Source organism: Hermetia illucens, chromosome 1 (assembly GCF_905115235.1).
Source record: "Hermetia illucens chromosome 1, iHerIll2.2.curated.20191125, whole genome shotgun sequence".
NCBI classification, from domain to species: Eukaryota; Metazoa; Arthropoda; class Insecta; order Diptera; family Stratiomyidae; genus Hermetia; species Hermetia illucens.
In genome coordinates, this window is record NC_051849.1 from 45,813,628 (window position 1) to 45,822,149 (window position 8,522).

An 8,522-nucleotide genomic window follows, 5' to 3' on the forward strand; every position below is an offset into this window, starting at 1 on the left:
GTAGGCTACGGAATCGTCCATCCTCTTGAGGGGGCCAAAAATTCTTCGGAGGATTCTTCTCTCGAACGCGGCCAAGAGTTCGCAATTTTCCATGCTAAGAACCCAAGTTTCCGAGGAATACATGAGGACTAGCAAGATCATTGTCTTGTACAGTAAGAGCTTTGACCCTATGGTGAGTCGTTTCGAGCGGAACCGTTTTTGTAAGCTGAAATAGGCTCTGTTGACTGCCAACAACCGTGCGCGGATTTCATCATCGTAGCTGTTATCGGTTGTGATTTCGGATCCTAGATAGGAAAAATTTTCAACGGTCTCAAAGTTGCATTCTCCTATCTTTATTCTTCCCGTGTGACCAGTGCGGTTTGATGTTGTCGATTGGTTGGTTTTCTGTGCTGACGTTGCCATCATATATTTTGTCTTGCCTTCATTGATGTGCAGCCCAAGATCTCGCTACACGTGCCGCCTGCTCGATCTGGATGAAGGCAGTTTGTACTGTGGTGTGGTTCTTCCCATGTTGTCGATATCGTCCGCATAGGCCAGTAGTTGGGTGGACTTAAAGAGGATCATACCTCCTGCATTTACCTCAGCATCACGTATCACTTTCTCGAGGGCCAGGTTAAAGCGGACGCACACAAGCATACGATTTTATATCTAGAGATCGTGGAACAAAATAGCAGATTGAAGGGATTCACCGTCCATTAAAACAAACACAATTAATGAACTGCTCAGATTTATTTCAAAGAACCCGAACTCCACCCTCATCTAGTTACGAAAAGTTTGTATAGAACTTGATAATAGAATATTGGGAAAATCCTGAAAAGCAAATCTGAATTTGGAAAGGAAAATTCGGAAATTGATTTGCAAAAATCTGAAGCTTGGAAATTTCTGAAATTAGTTTCGAAGATTCTGAATTGTTTTGGAAAATTCTGAAACAGACTTGCAAAACCTATAGTCATACAAGGTATCTAGTTAAAGGTATTGATTAGCATCTTCATTTTTGCCATTTGTTACAAAAGGGGAGAGTGCGGAAATTGCAAAGTGATAACTTCTCTCATTGACCCGATTTCAGAAACTACCTAAAACGAAAAATCTGAAAAAGATCACGAAATGAATTAAAAATTCAGAAAGTTCAATGATGGTACTATTGACTTGCGAAATATTTTATATATGGAAAAACTTTTCGCCGTATAAGGACTTTACTTACATTTATCCATTTCCCATCCCTGCTTTCTATGCTTTGTTCCTGATACAGCTTATTCTTCTGTGTTTTATGAACACTTTGATTTCCTATTCAAAACACTTACTCTAGCTCTTAACAAAACCTATATAGAGAATTTGACTATAGCGATGATAGTTAAAGTAAAAATTCGAAACCGTTTCCTTTTGGTTTATTAAAATTTGTAATTTTTTACATATGTCGGCGACTACTTGTCATTTTCTGACCAGTGCTAGGGATCAAATGAGATAAGAAATCTAAAAATTGTCCTATTTATGTTTCTTGCCTAACAGTGGGCAACTGAACATGCATTAGTTTTTTCCCCCGACTACTTGTCTCACCGATGATACGGATGTTCTTGATTGATTGGGAAAACTTAGGAATACCCGCTGTCTTGGGCCCTTCTCCTTCTAGGCTCTATAAATTTCACCATACTGACATCTTCCTTGAAAGTGGTGTGATTCGTCAAGATAATGTGTTCCCCCACCCTTGATCCGAAATCTGTTCATCATTTTTTATGTTACCAGTGTACATTTTGCTGCAATGAGGACTTACGGTTTAACGTGAATAACTGTCAAGGGTACACCATTCTGTAAACGGACTGGATATTGTGTGGCGTGCTCGGTGGATTTTCGCATTAACCTATTACAGGCCACCATCACCAAGGCCCTTTTATTCTTTTTAAGTACGTAGAATCGTCCAGCATCAGCCGTGATTGTGATAGCTCGGACAAAATCGAGCAGACCATAACGATGTACTAGGAGGCAATGTTGTTAAGTTTTACTCCCGCCCGGAGATATTAACCAGATTTGATTCAGGTTACAGTTGAATCGCCTGGTACCCAACATCCAGTCATCATACAAATTCCCTTTGGCACTAGTGAGATTTGAACCATCATCTTCCATTCTACTAATTTAATGCTCTAAGTTATCTGGACAGCAGTACTATGCGTAAGTAACGAATTTATGTAAGCCCAAGTTGTCTTGTCCAAGAAAGCGTGAAAAAGTGAGAGAAATGGCGCTCGAAAATCGTCATACCATCCTAAAAGAGATTGCTAGTAAACCTTGGAGTTGCCTATGGAACCGCTCAACTCATTGTGGTGGAAATTTTGCATATGAAACGTGTCGCATCCCCAGTTGTCCCAAAATATCTGACTTGCCTGCAAAAATAACAACGAAAGATGGTTGCCAAGGACATGAAATAATAACCCGACCTCCATGAATCGCATAATGACTGGTGATGAGACGAGGTTGCATGAATTTGGCATAGAGACAAGTCAACAACAAGTCGAAGCCGAAAAAACAAGACTGTGATGAAATTAAGTCGTTTTGGTTCTATTTTTAAATTCCCAGTACTTTCTGAGGACAAGGTATATGATGAGAGTATTCCTAATATCTGTAAATACTGGACAACCACTCGAAGGTGGATCAATTTTTTGTCTATGGACCCCTCATTTTGAGCTAAGCAGCTAAATTTCAGGAAACAGATAACATGCGGTTTCATTCAGCCTGAGGGTGATTCCTAGATCTTATTCGCTTCCTTATTTAGGTACGCAAGGCAAAACAAAAATCAGCTCTGCTTCAGTCAGCTTAGCATTATATGTGAGTGTGTGTGCGTTTTCCTGCGTTTAAGGTGAAGGAGAGAAATATGCTTTGAATGCTCAGACGGCAGTGGGCCACTATGCTCGACTCCTCCGTCTAACGAACTATTCCAGATACATTAGTGTATCGCAGCTTTCAAGTAGCATTTACGGTTTCGCCGCCTGCCCTTAAGGCATGCTTGTTCCCGGAGTTTTCATCTTTTCAAGCTTCTCTGTGAATGCTACCTTAATCTTCTGCCAACAGGTACTCAAGTAGCCCAAAGCAAGGCAAGCTAGAAAAATATTCCTTATGAGCCGGTTGAAGTTCTTTATACCTTCTTTAACATCGCTGGATGCCATCTGGGCCAGATGCTTTCAAGTGTTCAAAGGACACTATAGCAGCTCCCATATTTTAATTGATAATCACTGCTCTCACAGTTTTCCAATTCCCCTTCCAATACTTTCATGTTGAAAGGATTGCTGAAATTTCTAGCTCCCTTCTTCGCCCTGCCACTACCTTTTTTCCCAGATGATGTACTTCCAAGAGAGTACGTATTGATTCAACTCTAGAGCTCGTGAAAATTTCCCCTTAGCGATGCAGCCTGAATGTCTCTGTTTCGGCATTCAGTTTCTCACAGTATGTTCTAAAGCAGTCTCGTTTCGAACGAGCCTCTTATATTCTCACTGAGAGTTCCTGGAATTAACCAGCCTTGATTCTCATTACTTTTACAGGCACGATTTATTGTAGAAACCGTCAGGTTTATTGCTTACAGTTCTCGATCCCACCAGGAAATCAGGAAAGGTCTGACTCAGAGTTTCCAATTGAATTTCGATCGCGAAAAGAGTCGTCCAGAGAGCTGCACTTTGTCGTCAAGAAGTTTTTTGAATTTCTTCTAATCCGTTGGGCTCAGACAAGACTTTGGTCGGACATGTAATTACGAACCACAGTCTCGACGGCTGTAACCACCCTAAGAGAGGTTGAGAGTGTTGCGTCAGCCACTTCTCGCGGGGTTGGAGAGTTGCGAACCTCCAAGGAGGAGTTCAATGGACTGTGACACCGTTCTCCACGTGGACCTTGCCTAAATGGCTTTGGATTTGGAAAGAGAGGTAACAAAACCAAGGTTCTTCGTCTGATCGTGCTCTCCCTATCTGCGTTAGTGGGCGAAGCATCGAAGATGTTGATCAATTTATATATCTAGGAAGCGTGGTTTTTACCCGCGGTCGCACCGAATTGGATACAGCCCCACACATTAACAACACTAAATCCCCTTTCGCTGCTTTGTCAAAAATTTGGAAATGGAGTTATCTCAACATCAAGGTAGTGTGTGCTAGTGCTCTTTCTGTGTTACTATATGAGGATTGGACTCCAACTGTCACACGAAGGCTTCGAGCAGGCGTTTCAGGAAGTCCTGGGTTGAAGGGCATTTCAGGTAACCGCAAATGATGACGCGTCTCTGTCATGAAGAATCGGTGCGTTGCTTTAATCGGGGTGTAGCAATACATCACAATCCAAAGGGCGGTAAGCTTGAAAAGGATCCTCGGATCCTCGTAGTATACGCAAAGGCAGCAAGGCCACTCACCGGCAAACAAAGGGACCAAAATCGTGGAAACAGCGTCGTCGGCCCCATTCGACCCAGGGGAGGTAACACGCCAAAAGGGAACCAAAGAAGCATGAACCTAGCGGAAAGAAAAATGCTTCACGTAAAAGAAGATTACGGCCCGAATTGATTATCCTCTCAAAAGAAGGTGATATGACTTATGCCGATATCCTCATGAAGGCCAAATCCGATCCGGAGCTGATGGACCTTGGAGAAGGCATCAGCCAAATCAGGCGCTCCCAAAAAGGAGATTTGATGCTGAAGCTGAAGAAATCGCCAGGCAAAACGGCTGAAAAGTGGAGAAATCCTTAGTGGAAGAGACACAAGTACAGGCCAGAAAGCATGAGATCGCGACACAATGTAAGAATATTGATGAAATCACGGGCAAGGAGGATATCCGCGACACTTTAGAAAAGTAGTTCGCATCACTTTATTCTCAAGATTCCGAAATGAGAGTGCTGAGGAAAGCATACGGAGGCATGCGAACGGCAACTATAAGCTTACCAGTTGAACCAACGTTGAAACTGCCGGCGGTTGGTAAAGTAAACATAACTCGGGTCATTTGCCGACTCAGGGAGCAGGTGGCCACATAGCGGTGAAATGCACCGGCGACTATGATACGTCAAAAAGATGCGGAGAATGTGGGGGAGCAGGTCATATCTTCAGGGAGTGGAAGACTGAGCCTGAATTTATACAGGGGAAAAGGAGTGTCGACTGTCGACACTTTGCAACCAACAGCAGATGCCCAAGGTAAAGGAGAGCCTTGGATGCCGCAAAGAAATGAGATTGATACAAATTAACCTCAAACACTGCGAGGTAGCGCAAGACCTTCTCTCTCATCTATGAGAAGTGAATCGAAGCTGCCATAATCAGCTAGCCTTACCGCAACAATAAGAGCGGAGCCTGGGCTACAAATGTAACTGGCAAGCCGTATCCTGCTCGAGGGTTACACGGAGGTAGACTTGGTGCTTGCAAATACGAGAAATGTGTCCACCTTTCGTGGGACAGGGTCGGTCTCAATAGTCGATCTGACATATGTGAGTACCACATGGGCGAATGGTATGGTTTGTCAGTGAGCATTATACTCATAGCGACGACCAGGCAATTTCCCTCCAGATCGAATATGGGCCATGCGACGATGTGCATTCCCGCGGAGCTGGAAACCAGGATTGCACTATGAAAAAGTTTGAGGAGGATGCATTCTAAGAGATGCAACTGGGAGGCCACAATCCTGGTGGTGCCGCGCAAGAAAACGTAGAGAAAATGATGAAATGGACAATAAGAGCGTGCGACGCTGCTATGCCGAGGCGGCGAGTTTTCGCAAAAAGGCAATCAAACTATCAGTGGAATGGAGAGATAACGGAGTAGCGGGCTGCATGTTTTTCAGCAATATGTGAACCTTCGAGGTAGGCTTAAGTAGGTTATACGGACCAGCAAGCCAGAATGCTTCGAGGAACTTTGCGCAGAGGCAGACCAAAACTCCTGGGGAACAGCGTGAAAGGTGGTTATGAAGAAGATGAGATGGTGAACACCAGTGACCTGCCCACATCGTCTAGTCGACATCGAGATGGGGTACTGCCCAATTTGCCTTATCAACACGGCGGGAAAGATACTCGCAAGGGATATCTACAATATACTTTTCCCTATCATTGAATATAAGGATGGACTATCGGAGCGACAATTTGAATTTGGACAAGCTCACTTGACGATCGTCGCCGTAGACGTTGTTTTGAAGCTGGCTCGAGACACGATTTTGTGTAATAAATGCTGTGCCATGGTGACGTTGAACGTCAAAAATGCGTTCAATTCCGCAAGCTGAGAGTGGACAAAAAAGTTCACTGGCTAAAACGGGTGTTTCTAGTTAATTGACTAAGCTTCGGGAAATTTACCCTTCGGAGAGGACACTTTGGTACAATATGGATGAGGGATCAGGCAGTACACCGTCGCCGCTGGAGTACCACAAAATTCAATGTTGGGTTCTCTTCTGTGGAACGCGATGTACAATGGAATCCTTGTCCTTCCCATTCCAAAGGATGCCACGATAATCGGCTTCGCAGATGATATATGTCGTCGCGAACCAACCTGAAGACGTTGTAGTGTACGCTAACAAAACCATTAGCGCCATAAAAGCGTGGCTGGAGATGGAGACGGTTTTGAATACCAACCGTAGGAAAAGTAAGGTTTATATTCGTGTTGGTGGCTGCATTGTCACTTCGAAACCGGTTATCAAATACCTGGAGTGATGATTGATGCTAAAATCATTTTCAAGGGATACCTGGCCTATATTACTGTGAGAAAGCGGTCCAAGATACAGTCGCAGATTACTTGTAGCCGGAGTAGTTGTCACCAGTTTGGGAAGAAGTACTAGCATGTGAGAGTAATGGATATTCTGGCAAGTGAGGCGCGCTGTCTGTATGAGAAAAGGAGAATGCATCTTCCTGAAAAGGATACAGAATACCGAAAGGCTGCAAGGCGGGAGTCGCTGGAAAATTGGCAGCAACAGTGTGACGACTCGCAGAGGGGTCGCTGGACCCACATTTTGATTCCTCGTACTGAGCAGTGGATCCAGCGACGACACGGCGAGATTCTACCATCTGACGCAATTCCTGTCAGGGCATGGTGGTTACAGGGAATACCTGCACCAATTCAGGTTGGATGATTCTCCCTTTTGCAGAACATCGTCGGGGAAATGCTGAAGTCGGAAGGAAACTTTTGTATGGTGAACTCCGTAACCAAAAGTGTACAGGACGAGCTTGGAAAAGCGGAGCGCGCAAGCGCATTTCAGTGTAATAGCATTTCCGCTATTACATAGTAGAGGGTGGATTCTTCATCTATGCAGTTAATAACCTTGCCATGATGGACAACCTTAAGTTGACACACTAATAGGTGCACCTCTTTCCTCTAATGGTTCTCACGACCCACTTTCCCTATAAATCTAAATTAATATAAATTATGCAACAGTTATATCTGACCAAAAAGTCAATAAAATATGAAATTCTAGAGAAAATGTTTGGACTAGAAACATGAGCCGCTTTTTGAGCTTTCGGACTAAAATATTAAGAACATTATCACATTTTTTGGGGAGCGTCTTTATGCAAAATAACTGGTTTCGCGATTGCATATCTGAACACGTTATCGTAAAACATAGGCTTTTGAGGGTAAAAAGGACAAGCGCTCTGAAATAAATTGTCAACTAATTTACATGCGAAGAGTGAATGAATCGGGACTGCCGTTGCAGTCGAGATAACATTTATGAATACTCCAATTTGTCAATCCGCAATATCAATGACCTCAGCGACCGCAGCTTGCAATGTGTGCTTATAGATATGAATATTTATACGAGTATTATATTCGCACTATTATAGATACAACCATATATTAAGAAATTTGTCTTTTTGTTCCTAAGCTATAATTACAATTAAGTCGAAAAAAAATCACCTCAAGGTAGCAAATATGTTTACTCACTTTTGTTCCGATTTCTCGCCATAGTAATTACCATTGATGCTGGTCCTGGAATTCCCTGTCTATAGCCCGTTTCGTACTACATACGTAGCGGTGTGAATCATGTGTGTGAAACGGGAATCTTCTGAGACGTTGGGTATCTCAAGAACTCAAATGCCAACCTTATGAGTGTATGACTAATCTTTGTAAAGCGCCGCCACCACCGTCACTTTTCCAAGCATTGAAATTAGTAGGTTGGAATAAGTTAATAAACCTTTGATGTTATGTGTCAAAACAAAAACAATCTTTTTTGCGAGGCAAGGTGAAGGTTTTTCGGTCGACTACGGTAGCGTTTGTTTCCACCTCAGTTTCTGCAGTTTGTGCATAAAAAACTGCAGGAAAAACTTTTTTCAAATCTTAATTAATTCCGATCTACGGATACTGTTTACACTGAATCACAGACCCGGGAAAGGTTTTTGCCAATTTTATCAACTCTTCTCAATAAATCGGTAAACTTTTGTATGAACACGCATTCCTCTTCGGTATTCATTACATTTATTCACTTTTGTTGATTTAAATATAAAAAACGCATTTCATGAATGATAGATGACTTAATGGTGGATTCCACGGTTTCAAATTGTTAGGTGCTGCTCAATTGGCTAATTGATTTTTCAGGTAATTTAGCTTTACG